General features: G+C 63.0%; 1 long non-coding RNA gene across 1 annotated transcript; it reads right to left on the bottom strand.

The window, feature by feature from the left end:
- Positions 1 to 1,224: 1,224 nt before the first annotated feature.
- On the bottom strand, positions 1,225 to 5,027 carry LOC119158491. The gene is made up of 3 exons (XR_005107872.1): positions 3,673 to 5,027; positions 2,626 to 2,724; positions 1,225 to 2,123 (listed from the first exon to the last, which is right to left on the bottom strand). It is a non-coding gene; the product is annotated as an uncharacterized LOC119158491 (long non-coding RNA).
- Between the last annotated feature and the right edge of the window lie 9,324 nt (positions 5,028 to 14,351).

The following is a 14,351-nucleotide window of genomic DNA, read 5'->3' as shown; positions in this document are numbered from 1 at the left end:
GGGTGCTGGGGTCCTCCCTGCGAGGCCGGTGCACCAAGCGTGGCTCCTTCGCCTTATCTGGGCTGTGCGAGGAGGAAGTTTGCAGGGTGGATTCCAGCGGGCAGGTAAACAGCGGCCAGATGGGACCCAGATACCTGCCCAGAGACACCCACCGAGCCGGGTTTGCACAGCCTGGATGCTTATTTGCTCTAGGGAGGGCTTTCCCTTCCATCGGACGTCAGCAGTGGTGCTGGGACGTCACCCCAGCAGCCTTGCTGGGCTCCTCCATCACCTTCCTGGCCAAGTGCCCATATCCGGGGTGCGGGTGCTGCTGCGGCATGGCCAGGCTGCGCTGCTCTCCGTGCCACCGACCTGGGTACCGTGGCCCCACCTCCCATAGCCAGGGATTAGCGTGATGCCCAGGTCACCTCTGCCATGCCCAAAAGGGCTTGGGGAGCCGTGGCTGCCCAGCAGCGCTGGGGCCAGGATGGCAGGATGCATCGTCCTGGCCCCGCCGGACCACTTTGCTGTGGGGCAGGGGGCTGCTGCTGCCTCCCCCATGTTGGGCACAGGAGGCAGGTGGGCAGGGCCAGGCTGCTGGCGGCGGGTGCTGGGCATGCCCTGGCACACGTGTGGGTGCACCTCACACCCAGCCCTGGTCCGCAATGCCGGCGGGATGCTCCCAGCCCCGGTTGCGAGATGCTGTCTTGGCTCATGCGGCTCGCCCTTCTCCAGCCACACCCAGACAGTCTGCACCCTTCCCTGCTCCAAAGGGGAAACTGAGGCACCAGGATGTGCAGGACTGATACAGGGATGGGGAGGGGAGGTGCTGGGGGAGGCCATTGGGCAGCCAGGGAGGGCTGAGACTGGCACCAGGGCTGCCTGCACCAAGCATCACCCACCCGTCGGACCACAGCACCCTCCATCCCAGGGTGCTGCTGCATTACCTGAAGCCCTGGTGCCATCTGAATCTCTCCCATCCAGTGGATGCTGCTGGGGCATTTCTTCTCCCAGGTCTCCATCTCTCCCCCCATCCCTTCCCTGTTCCTGCAGCCCAGGTCCCCGAGGTGGGACAGCTCTGGGGCGCAGTGCCCACCACGGCATCACCCACATTTCCCATCACTTTGTGTGGCAATAAATGATGCAAAGCCCAGAGGGCTTCTTGCTGCCACAGGGCAAGCACCCGTGGGATGCTGCTCCCTTCTGCCAGGGCACAGAGGCAAAATTCCGGGTCGGGACCCCGTTGGCTGCTCAGAGCGTGTGTTTACTGTGTCAGGAGAAGCCGTAAATTCGTTTGGTTTAATTGAAAGCTGCTGCTGTGGGTTTGGCTTAATCCACCCTCCTCCTCCTCCTCCATTAGATAACGTCTCGCTGAAACCACTTTGCAAACTCACGGCATTCCTGCGTGCTGAGCACCAGGGCAGCCGGCGGGCCACGGCCATGGTGGGTGCTCACAAGCTGCAGGGCTGCTTCAGTGCCGCTGGCTCTGCTCCTCCGCACTCATCCTGGCCAGGTCCCGGTCCCGGTCCTGGCTGGGAAGTGGTGCCTGTAGTAGTGAAGAGAACTGACCTACTCATGACGTACAACTTGGATGGGAATGGGATGGCTGGGGGTGGTGGGACATGGTAAGATGCAGGGTTATGCTGGGGGGAGCACCCCGAGGGTCCCCAGCAGGGGATTCAAGGGACTCAAGTCAAAAAGATAAAGGGAAATATTTCAGAGAGGGGGAGACCTGAGCTGCAAAGGGGATGGGGTGGTCCCAAAAAGACCTGGTGGGGAGCAGCAGTGGGAACTCTCTCACCGCCCTGGCATAGGGAAACTGAGGCACAGAGCAGGGCCTGGGGCCACACCAGCGGTGTCTGTGGGGAGCCCGTTCCTCTTTGGGCTTCTGCAGAACTGGCAGAGGAGGAAGAAACGTGCAGGTTGCGGAGAGGCTGGTTTGCCAGCGTGAATACCCACACGGGCGCTCTGTCACCCATCCCCATCCTCCCCCAGGACCACCCCGGGGGTCCCCGCTGCAGCTGTGGGGCTGAGGACCCCCGGCAGCTGGTGCAGAGGGAGGTTTGCTTTTCCAGCAGAGTTCAGGCGGAGGGCAGGGATGGCGAGGGCCGTCGTCGGGGTGTCCTCTGGCCGCTGCTGTTGACCTGCAAGGAATGCTGTGAGTCACGGGGAAAGCATGGCCACGCTAGCCCCTCGCCGTGCGGCACCCTGTGCCAGGGGATGGCGACTCGAGGCTGCGAGTCCTGCGTTTTGGGGTGAGCCAAGCGCGCCCCGGGATGGTACATCCCGCAGGAGGGAGATGCAGTGCCCACCCGGGGTGTGAACCCAACCGAGACGCTGCTTGCTGCCGAGGTGGCCGTCACCCCGGCGTCTGGGCACGGGATGGGGCGGGCAGGCCAGGAGCAGTCCCCAGCTCCAGGGAGGCCAGACATGAACTCAGCCTCTCCGAGTGGGGAAGAGATGACGTGATGCTGGGAGGTCACCCGGAGCTGGGAAGCTGTCCCAGCCCAGTGCTCAGGGCTCTCCCGCTTGGCCACCTCCGTCCCTTCCAGCTGGTGGGAGGGAAGGGGGAGAGATGCTCCTCAGGCGGCTCCTGCTCCCGTCCTTCCCCCAGGGAAGCCGGTGTTTTCAGCTTTATCAGCTCACCGCAGCTTTGTGCCCGGCGTTGGAGAGGAGAGAAAAGCTTTTCCCAGCGGTGCCTTATCGAAGCGCTGAGCCCTGGACGCAGCTTTGTTTCAGGTCGTGCTGCAAAATTAAAGAGGGAAATGGCATTGGAGGGAAGAATTGCAAATTCCTGGAGGATTATCTGAGTGTGGCACCTGGAGGTGGCACAGGGCCGGGAGCAAGCACGGAGCAGGAATCCCAGGAGGGGACAAAGCCCAGAGCATCCCTCCCTCCACAGGTGAGCACCCAGAGCCTGCCTGGCCGTGCCCTCACAGCCTCCACGGCTGGAGACATCCTGAACAGGGAGGACCACGCTGCATGTTTGCAGCTGTCTCAGTCCTGGTGTCAACAGGGCACTGGGAGGATACTGGGAGGATACTGGGAGGACACTGGCTGCACGTGGGACTGGCTGCAGGGAGGAGCTGCGTGGCTGAGCGAGGCACCAGTGCCGGCCGCTTCCTCAAGAGCGGCCACTGCTTTTGCTTTCGTGCAATAAACCCCAGCGGGTTATCGAAGGGCCAAGCACAGGACAGAAGGGACCCATTGCCACCTCCCGCCTGTCCCCAGCACCAGGGCAGGAGACCCAGGAGGTGATGGGGAAGGGGACAGCTGGGCAGCAGCTGCATGCAGAAGGTTGGTGACCTCTAGGGATGACGGTGGCATCATGAGGGACATGCGGTCCCTTCCCAGCAGCTGGAGCTCACCGCCCCTGCCCGGGGCATCTCCGGCTCTGAGGTGCCACCCCAAGGGCCACTTCATCATCCTGTCCCTCCTGTCCCGTGCCACCGCTCATCTTCCCAGGAAGAGCAAAGACCTGATGCTCTTGTGACACCTAATGGCAGACCCAGCGCTCTCCCAGGAAGGCTCAGCTTGCCGCCGAGCCACAGATTGAGGGATGCTCTGGCACCCAGCCCAGGCTGGAACTGCTGAGCCTGGATGAGGCTGCCAGAGGGGTTTGAGAGATGGAGATATCAACTCTGGGAAGGACAAGCCCAGGAACTCTGGTTTTTTGTCTCCCCCATTCCTTACAGAAACACAGGCTGCGACTGAGCGGGTTGTCCACTTGCCTCCTCCCACAGACTTCCAACCCCAAACCGAGCGGTGCCTGCAGAGCTGAGAAGATCCAGGCAGGTGCACAGACAGGAGAAACTCCAACTTTCGCTCTTCAGTCCTCTCCCCACACGCAGGGAGCGGCAGGAGCCTGCCCACAACCACAGCATCAGACATCAGAGAATCCACACGAAAGCACAACACAGCAGCCCCGGCTCCCCAAGTCCTGCTTTCAGGGGAACGCCCTGATAAACCCAGCCCCGTCCCTGGGGAGGAGGACGTGTCCCCTCGCATCATGGCACTGAAACCTCGGCCAAGGGCTGGCTGCAAGGTTGCATCACCTGGGTTGAAAAACTCCTGAACTGGCCCCAAATCCAGCATCAAAGGGATCAAAAAGTCACCCAGGACCACCAGCCCCAGACCCTCCAGCCTCCCGTGCCGGGACACATCCCTCATTTTCCCAGATTCAATGGCAGTGTCCTGGCTGCTTTCCGAGCCCGCTGTGGGGACAGGTTCATCCCAGCATGTGCAGGGACCGGACCCCCAGCTCCCCAGCCCCCGGCAGGGTGATGGAGGCTCTGGGAACCCCCTTCCCACTGATGGCAGGGCAGGGTCCTGCCTGCCAGATGCTTTTAATTTTTGCTCAGATTATCCAGCCCAGCTGAGGGGTTGACATCCTAAGGGGCTGCAAGGCCCTTTGCCCCCCACAACCCCTTCTGCCAACACGGGTCCGTGCTGGGTGCGAGGGGTATGGGTGATGCAGGGGGAGGTGGTGACAAAGGATGGGTTTCCCAGTAATTTAGCTACCGGAAAACACACCATGCTCACCGCTACTGCTGTTCCTGGGAGGAGACGTGACGGGGGACATGGCACGGACCAGAGCAGCACCCATGGGTGTCCCCCAGGTAGTGTTACAGGAGGGATGGGGAAACTGAGGCACAAAGCAGGTATCCAGGCTGCCCAGGGGGGACACCAGCCAGTGTCACCACAGTTTTCTGAAGGCATATGGGTACCGAGGGAGGCAGCCAGGCCCAGAAGCTGACCCTGGAGCTGGGAAAGCATCCTCTGGGCTTGACCAGGCTCCAGGGGACACAGCCCTCGCTGCCCCCCCTGAGTTTCCATCCACCTTCAGGCTATTTTCCCTTCCTGAAGTGGCTCTTTGCAGGGCGGCTGGCAGAGGGGGGCACTGGCTTTAAGTGTATTTGATGGATAATTCCTCATTACTCTAATGCATTTGCAAGCTGGGATAATTGATGGATGTTTAACAGGATGCGTTTCCGACAGTCGGCTGGAGAAATGGACTCCCATTACTCCACAAACGTTTCTTTTTACCATTGAACTCCTTTGTTTCAATTGATCCTCGCCTTTCCCATCACTCGCTGCTCATTAATAATCCCCAAAGCAGCTGCTCACCCCCCTCCAGCTCCTCCTGGCCTCGCCAGCTCGACCTGCGGTGCCGGAGGCTTTCGCAAGGGTTTGCGAGCGGATCCGGGCATTGCTGCCCCTCTCCCTTTTATAATAAGGAGGATTTCACACACACACACCCCCCCCCAAAGTGTGGGCAAAGCTGAGGAAGAGCAGGGAAGGGCATGCCTGGGGTATCAGCTGAGTCAATCCGAGCGGTGCAAGCTGCTTATCCAGGGGGGAACCAAGCGGGGAATTTGGGGTGAAGCAGGGGGAGGCGGCCAGTCCGCAGGGCTGAGCCAAGCCCAGGGGAGAGGTCGCCCTTTGGGGCCAGTATCAGCCCAAGCCAGGCCTGGAGCTGAGCCCTGCTCTGCCTGCGGTGCTTTTATCTGCGGCTCCCTCTGCTCGGGAAGGGCAGCCAGGGGTTATCGGCTCTGCCTGTCCCTTGGCAAGGGGTCCCTGCATCCCCACCCTGCGCGGTCACCGGGGGGCTGAGGTGGGGGGCAGAACCCAGGGCTCTCCCACCTGCTGCTGGCCAGGAGCGACCGGGCATTTAATTCCCTGCAATAAAGCCCCCAGCACAGCTGCGGCGACGGGGCTCCTTGCCTGCCCCAAACCCGCGGTGGCCTGAAGCCCCCGTGCCCTTTCCCAGGCTGCCGGGAGGCACTGGCGGCGCTGGGGGTGTCCCAAGGGTCTGTTCCCCCCCTGACACTGAGCTGTTCCCGTTCCCCATCCTGGTGCATCCCAAACCGAGGTGCTCCCTTGCTGCTTCCCCCGCACGCACAGGTACCACCCCCACCCGCATCCCTGCTGCCAGCCCCATCCTCGGCCACTCTCACCCCCAAACCTGGACCGGGAGCTCACACTTCCCACCTCTGTCCCCAGCAGACCTCAGGTCCTGCGTGACCGTTGCTCACACCCCCACTTCTCCTTTCCAGTTCCCCCCCCCGCCACAAGCTGCAGAGAAACCTGCCACCCCTTCAGGAGCTTTTCTGCTCTCAGCCCCCTTGCAGCACAGCACGCAGCCACGCACCCGCTGCCTCTTGCACCATTCGCTTGCCACAATCTGACCCTACCTTGCAGCATCCCTGGTTCTTCCAGCCCTTTCCCATCCACATCCTACCCAGGATGAAGCCAAAAAGCCTCGGCACAGGCAACAAGCAGCCACAGGCCTGGTTTAAAGCAGAATTAGAAAGAAAAAAAGCAAAGTCCACAGTGGGTAAAATCAGCTGGGGCTGCTCAGGGCTTATGTAGCCCCGGGTGGGTGAGGTGAGGGGGATCAGGCTGATCCAGGCCAGCTGGGAAGGTGGGATGGGGCAGGGCTGTGAGATCCACAGCTGGGATGGAGGGGGCTGGGATGGAGGGTGGGGAATAGGGGGCCTGGAGGAGATGTTCCTGCCCTGGGGGGCCCTCGGGGGACCCAAGGGGCCAGGTCCCAGGGCACGGACCAGTCTGACGGACCCCATGCTGCTGGGCTGTGCCAGCGAAAGCAGCAAATACCTCAGTCCCAAACGCGTTGCTGCTGGAGTGTGAGATCGAGGTTCATGTGCTCCCCAAAACGTGGGCTGCACCCCGTCCTCCAGAGCAAATGGGTCTGGGGGATGCAGCTGGTCCCTCCAGGTCCCTGTGCCGGGGAGCAGCTGGCTGCAGGCCCCTCCGTGCCCGTTTGCACAGCCCTCCTGGGGAGGCAATAACCTGCTTTTGGGGGGTTCTGCCTCTTGGAGTCTCGGCTCGGGAGGACCTGGGGGTGAGAGAGACCCCACGACCCATGTCCACCCACCCCTATAGGGTTAACGCACTCGCTAACAGTAAATAACCCTCTGAGAAGGGATGAGCCCTGCGGGCAGGGATGGATGAGACCCCCGCTCTGCAGACGAGGTGCTGAGCAGGAGGGCTGCGGGGGCACAGCGGTGACCAGGGCTTGTCACCGCTGCCATAAGGCACATCCCAGGGCAGATGTCTAAACCAGGCTCGTGGCCCAGAGATGCCCCCACTGACTCTGCAGCTGCCCCACAAGCACCCAGTTGGTACCTGCCTAGCTGGGGCATTTCCAGGCTGGGACCAGGCTTCCCCCTGGGCAAACCTGGGGGGTCCCACCGAGCTGCCAGCCGAGGCTCCGATCCCCTCCTGAACCGCACAGCCGGTCTTAAATCATCGCGGGAAGGCTGGTAAAAGCCTTGGTGCCTTCAAGCATGAAATACAAAGCACTCACCGCCCCCTTTCAGCCTCTTCCCTGAGTGCCCAGCTCACCGCATGAAACCTTTTATATCCCCCCTCCCCGTTTTTCCCCACCAGCCTGGAGAGCGCCGGCATGCCGCCAGCCCCTCCACCAGCAGCACAATCCCAAATTGCTCCCTGCCTTTATGATATTTTTTTTAAAAAAAAAAAAAAAGAAGGAAAACCAAGGCTGCGATTTCCTTTCTCACCTCTGAAATGGTGGGGGGGGGGTTGGGTGGGTGAGGAGGAGGGCTGGGAGGGCAAGTGCACCCCATCCCCAGTGGGGACCCCAAACGCCAACGTGCTGAAGGGTTTGATTTTAATGGGAAGGTCTCGGGGAGGCATTTTGCAATGAGGGAGGGAGCGCCTGCAGATGTGTGATGGGGATGTGGAAAGGTCCCCGCGGCTTCGTTGCTGGATCAGCCACTGGCAGAGCCGGTACCCACCGGGTACCGCAGCGAGGGGGCCAGTGGACCCTGGTGATGCTTCCTCCGAGCAGGGATTGCAGCAGGTTGTGCAGTCCCACCGCAGTCTGATGGGGATGGAGGCAGCCAAGGGTGCTGCAGGGTGCTGGGGAGCATCACCCCCGTGTCCTGGTGGCAGTGGCGGGGTAGGGGTGGCTCCGTGGGGCGATGCCATCACGGGCAGATGGGGCTGCGGGAGGGCGGGTGGCGTGGGGCTGTCCCTGGGTGCCGGGGGAGGATGCAGATGGCGTGGGGTGGGATGCTGTCGCGCTGCTATCAATCAGTGGCAGCTTTACCGAGTGCAGCAGCGTCTCCGGGGTGTAAATCAGACCTGAACAAGGCTGATGATTTCTCTGTGAGATCTGGCCCCGCCGTTGGCATTCACTCTGGCGACAGCATCACGACGGGAAGAACTTGCGTCCCCGCCAGCTTGGCAAAGGGTGCATGAGGATGGCTGCATGAGGATGCTGAGCCTGTCACCACTCTCTTATCAGGGGAAGATGCCCCAGGGGAGCCCAAACAGCAGCTCCGAGCAGGCTGAACCCCTTTGCAGTGTCTCCTGTTTTCCACCCTCCTGTGTCCCGCTGATGGAGTCCCAGCCAAGCAGGCATCTCCCCAGCCACCATGGCCTGTGTCGTTGTAGGGAGCAATAAGGCACCTGCAGTTTCTGCGCTGCACCCGCCTCCTTCCCCGACCGGGATTTATCTGCGCAACACCAGCGTTTGCTCCCAAGCTGCCCCAAAGAGAGACTGGGGTGGGGACAAGGGCTCTCTGGGGGGTCCCCAGGTGTCCAGAGGCAGTCTGGCCTCTGCAGGTGGCTCAGCCCCTTGTCCCCATCGTGCCTGGGACAGGACAAGGGATGTGGCTGGGGGGGTTTCATTCCCCCCTCCCCATTTTCCTTAGCATCCTTTCGGTGTGGCGTAGCCCCAGGTAGCACAGCATCCCTGGTGCCCTCAGCAGCGAGGACGATCCCAGGGAGCTGCTTTCCTGCCCTCAGCCCCTCTTTTGGCCACTGAGACAGAGCCCGTTTCCATTTTCCCCACAGCAGGCAGTATTTCTCCAGTTGCAAGAATTTAGGAATCGACTTTGCCAGAAGCCAGCCCCGGTCTGAGCTCGCTGCCGTTGGCGCTTCAGCTTTTCCTTCCCATGTGCTTTATTCCCCCTCCCAACGCCGTAGGTGTCCAGTCTCAGCTGGTGCCGCCAAATTGCTTCATCTCTTTCCAAACATTGCCTGCCTGGAAGCCAGCCCAGCCCTCGAACCGTGCCACGCAGGTGTCCCTGTGCCGTGCCGTGCCGTGCCCAGTCGGAGCATCACTGGCTTCGCTGCAATTCAGCCGAAGGCACCGCTCTGCCGTCATGGTTTTCTCGCAGGATTTCACCTTCCTTCCCCAGCCACTTGTCCGTTCTGCCCCAGGTTTCCCCCATCACCCCGCTCCTGTCCATCCTTCAGCTGCTGCCCCAGAGCTGGGGCACGTTCCCTGCTCCCGATTCCCGCTGGAAGGTGCCTGGATCTGTTCCTTCCCTGCTGCGGCGGCGGCTGGGGCAGAGCCTTCGGTGGGGGGAGAACGGGCAAGCTCTCTGCCTCGGCTCATGTGAGCAGCTTTCATCCCTGCAAAAACGTGCTCACATTTAAGGCGTAATTACTGCATGAGTCAGTCATTTCAGCAAACACCCAACGGCTCCGTCCCCACGCGCCCTGATTCCTCCCGCAGCTCCCCCATTCCCCCCCCCCGCCCAGCCCTGCGGATGCCAGCTCAGGGCATCACCACCAGCAGCAGCTTTTGGGCTGGGTTGCGGGGAAGCAGGGCCGGGGACGCAGAGCATCTTGTCCCCCATGAGATGCTCAGCCCCTGGGGACACTGATGGTGGCGAAGCGGCCGTGGTCCAGCAGCTGCCTGATGCATCCTGGGCTGGGGCTGCCAGCGAGCACCCGGGAGCAGGGGAGGGTTGGGCGGCTGCGATTATTCAATCTGGAGCAACCCTGACCTGCTGACAAAGGCAGAGTTATTTTTAAAAAGCAACCACTCAGCGAAATTCGCCTCCGCCGCCCGTCCTGCTGCTGCTGCCCGCCGCCGGGGAGAAATCCGTCCCGGGAAATGCTGCTCTCGGATGCCTGAAACAGGGAGCAGGAGCGTGCTCCTTGCTGTGCACCCTCCTGCCCCCCCTCCCCGGGCCCTGCTGGCTTTTTGGGCTGCCGAATCCTTTGTGGAGCGACAGGAGAGTGGCAACCTGCTTTCCAGCACTATTTATAGCTCCACTTGCACGGCAAGCCCAGGGCTCCCTGTGCGGTGGAGGGGAGGGCACCCCCCCACGCATCCCTCCTGGGGCTCCCAAGGCATCGCCCCACTCCCTCCCCAGGCAGCAGGATGGATCCTGCCCAGTCCAGGGGCCTTTTCTGCTGCAGGATGATGCCCGCCTCAGGGACGGCTGCGGAACGGACCAGCATGGCCCTGGAATCGCCTGGTCCTTGCCCTTGCGCAGGGTGGGAGCGTGGGGCTTCCCCCTGCTCAGTCGATGGTCAGGAGCAGCCCCGGCCCCTGCCCGTGCTGGGGGGTCACTGTCGCCGTGCCAAGGCCGGTTGGCATCAGGGAGGGATGCGGTCAGCGGAGGGTTTGGCATTTGCAGGGGAAGAGCTGGACCCACTCCAAATTTCCAGGGCGAGAAAGTCGCCCCGAGCCACGCTCCAGCTCCAAACAAATCCTCGGCTCAAGGGGCCGGCAATGCGTCAGCCAGGTGAGACCTCAGTGCTCCCATGTTGCAGCCACCCCCTCTCTGTCCGAAACCACTCGGGGGGTGAGTGGGTAATTCCCAGTTATGGGGGGATCCATTCCGAGATTGCCCAGCAGAGGTTGTGCTCCCCAGCCCCACTTGCCTTCGCTGCCCCGAGGCGGCCACGCTGCCCGGGAGCCCTCCTTCCCTTTTATTGCCACGACGTGAATTAATACCCATTTCCTGAAGCTTTTATGGTTTCCTCCCAAATGGCTCTTACATCAGGGGGATATTGGGTTACAGCAAATACCAGCAGCAGGGAAGGAGCCCAGGCTCTGCCTGCTCCTGAATCCACCTGTGCCTCTGGGCACCATCAGCCTCCAGTCCCGCTCCCCCCAGCCGGTCCCTTTCCCGGAGCCGGGTGGATGCTCCCAGCAGCAAATGACGCTGTTGAGATGGTGGGAAACACTGAGGAGCCTCTGGAACCTCTGCGTGGGGAGAGCGGGGCTGGCTGAGCCCCTGGGGGGTGGGGGGGTGGGGGTGTGGGGGTGGCCCCTGGTTTCGGGGTGGTTTCGGGGTGCCTGGTTTGGCTGCTGGGGCTCCTGTCTCCGTCTCACTCCGAGCTCATGCACACCTCTCGGGCTGGTTACTGTAGAAACGAAATTAGCACGGGGAGGGAATGCAATCCCAGAGCTAATTAAGGTAATTACAGCTTCACACCAGCTGCTCACGAGGTCCAAGGACCTTCTGTAACTTGTGGAGGGGATCAGCCGCTTGGGGGGACTTTGAACTCCAGCTCGCAGGGACCATGCCACTTCCCCGGCTCTTGGGATGGGCTGTCACTCGCCACCGAGGGTGACACCGAGTTGCACGGCCCCAGATGTGCCTCCCAGATGTGCTGGCCCCATTGCAGCAGTGGGGTCCAGGGTGGGTCTGAGGTCCCGGGGGAGCTGCTTTGGAGGGGATCGGTGCTGGGAGGCTGGCGGGAGGTGCTCGCTGAGCCCAGGGCGTCCTGCCAGTGGTTGCGCTTTACAGATGTGTCACTTCGGCTTTTCAACAGGGGACATGCTGACCTGGCGGGGAGGGAAACCCCCTCCATCCCACAGGGACCAGCTGGCTGAGGCCAAGGCGTGCAGGATGGGTGCGGGGAGGTGGCAGCACCCGGGGCTGGAGGGTTGTGGGGCTGGAAAACGGGACATCTGCCCCAGGGTTGGATGAACCCACTGGAACCAGTTAGGCACACTGGGGACAACGCTGGGATGGGGTGACCGACTGCGGGGTCCAGCATGAGGCCACCCCCAGCATCCCGGGCAGGGAGGAGCATCCCTGGGTCTCCCGCAGCCTCCCATCAGCTGGCAAAATGTTCCTACCGAGCGGGTCCCTTCCCACAAAACATGTTTTTTGGAGCCGATTCCCAGCACCAGCCTGGGGCGGGAGCCAGGGAAATGTGGCCAAACATGTTTGTGCGTGGCTGCAGCTGCCCGGTGGCCTGGCTGTGGCAGGGACCCGGGGACGGGGGGGCTTGGCTGCCTGGGGACCCGGGGGGCTGGTGGGGGGACAGAGCTGGGGACAGAAGCGCCGTGAGCCGCGGCGTGTCAGTGCCGGGAGCAGGCGGTGATTCACCGCTTACCAGCACCCTGATATTTATTACTCTGCTTCGTTACGGGGCCGACATGAAATGTGTTACGGGGAGGGGGGGGAAATAAATACAGCGGCGGCACGGGGGGCGGCAGCATCCCCCGTGAAATCTGATGGGTTTCCCCATCCTCCCCCCTGCTGCTTTCTCCGGCTGGTGGATTTTGATGGAGGAAAATAAACGCTCGCAAGAATCACTCTCTCTCCCGGCTTGTCCCCGTTTGCCCTGTGCCTTGGCAGCTCTGCCGGGGTGGGCTGGGACGCGTCGAGAACGGGAGCGAGGAGGGAGGGACGGCGGGAGGGGGCTCCCCTGGGATGCTCAGCCCTAACAGGGTGATGGGACCGAACTGGGACCCCCCCTCCTGCATGGGACCCCCCTCCTGCAGCCCGTTCCAGTGGCCTTGGAGGAAGCTGGCCATGATGTGGAGCTGCTCGAGGTGCGCAGGCATGAGAACTGCCCCAGCTCGGTGCAGGGATCAGAGGTGGGAGCGGGGCACTGTGGGAGGGAGAGGGGGGAGGGAAGGGGACAGATCCCCCGAGCTGGTCCCCAGAGCTCGTCCCCCACCCCAGGGAGGGCGGTGTGGGAAGAGAGAGGCAGTCGTGGTCTGGGGCTGGATCGGATGGAGGGGGACAGATCCAAGACAGCAGGATGGATCCACGGCAGCAGGAGGGATCCATGGCAGCAGGATGGATCCAAGGCAGCAGGATGGATCCAAGGCAGCAGGAGGGATCCATGGCAGCAGGAGGGATCCATGGCAGCAGGAGGGATCCAAAGCAGCAGGATGGATCCAAGGCAGCAGGATGGATCCAAGGCAGCAGGAGGGATCCATGGCAGCAGGAGGGATCCAAGGCAGCAGGATGGATCCAAGGCAGCAGGAGGGATCCATGGCAGCAGGAGGGATCCAAGGCAGCAGGATGGATCCAAGGCAGCAGGGTGGAGCTGGTGCAAAGGGACACATCCAGCACGGAGGGACTCGCTGGGTGCTGGAGGCCGGTTCTGCTGCAGGGGGATGGAGCTGCTGCAGAGGGATATCGCTGAGGCAGACGGATGTGCCTCAGGGTGACACAAGCGCAGGGGTTTGTGTGTGTGTGTGTCCCCCCCGCCCTGCTGATCCCCTCTCCCCTGGCATCACGGCAAACGGGCCCATCGCTTCCCCTCCCCCACCCCAGCAGAGCCCCACCTGTGCCTCAGTTTCCCCCCCCAGCCCAGGGGCAGAGGCTACTCCGTCTCCATTTCCCCGCACGCCTCCACGTCCATCCACCCCCCCGGCAGCACAGCGAGGACGGGGGCTGCAACCCCCTCCCGCAGCAGCCGGGAAGGGCCGGAGCGATGCGGGGCCAGCACGAGCTCCCCCCCCCCGGTTATTTATAACCACCTCCAAGTGCCGGTGTGCGGCGGCAGCTCCCGGGGATATTTTTAGCCTGCTGCAGGGAATCACGGCGGCGAGCGCTCAGGAGCAGCAGGAGGGAGGGAGGGAGAGGTGCTGCAGCACGAAGCCCCGCCAGCATCTCTGCTCCGACCCCCCCGGCCTTGCCGACCTCCCTTCACAGGGAGGAATCCCCCCCCCCAAATGGCTGCAGGGTGACACCCGGCCTTGGCACCATCGCATCCCTTAATGACCTGCTGGGACCCAAGGGACCGCGTCCCCGTGCCACCCGCTGCCTCCGCGCCCCGAAAAGCCGGTCACGGGCAGTGGGGCTGCCCCCGGCATGGGGCACCCACCGAGGTGTGGGGTGCCGAGGGGAGGCTGGTGGCGGGGTGGCCACGTGGGCCTGCGCTGTCTTCTTGAGACGGGAAGACATCAGGCGATGCGCTGTCTGCATCCCTAATCGGCCTCGCTCCCGCCGGCTGCCGCCCGCTCCCCCGCCCGGTGCCGCTGCGGAGGCTGCGGGAAACCCGGGCGAGGGCACCCCTGGGTGCGCGGCTCTGCCCCCCCGCCATGGGTGCTGCCGCTGGCCCCGCTGCTGCGGCCGCCCCTGGGTGCTCTGCACCCTGCAGCGCTGGCGTGGCACTGCTGCGTGCACAGGCATGGGCACACCCCCATGCACACGCATGCACAAGCACACACGTGTGCGCGTCGCGCACGCAGCAGGGAAGGAGCACCCGTCAGGAGCGCTGGGGACAGCGGTGCCACCTGCAGCAGGGAGGGACCCCTGTGCCAGCACCAACCCCCACCCCCCAAGGATGCCAAATGTGCTGCAGCTTCACCTGCCGCAACACCCCCACGT

Source organism: Falco rusticolus, chromosome 17, assembly GCF_015220075.1.
Source record: "Falco rusticolus isolate bFalRus1 chromosome 17, bFalRus1.pri, whole genome shotgun sequence".
Lineage (NCBI taxonomy): Eukaryota > Metazoa > Chordata > Aves > Falconiformes > Falconidae > Falco > Falco rusticolus.
The sequence above is the reverse complement of the archived record's forward strand: the minus strand, read 5'-3'. Positions and strand labels throughout refer to the sequence as shown.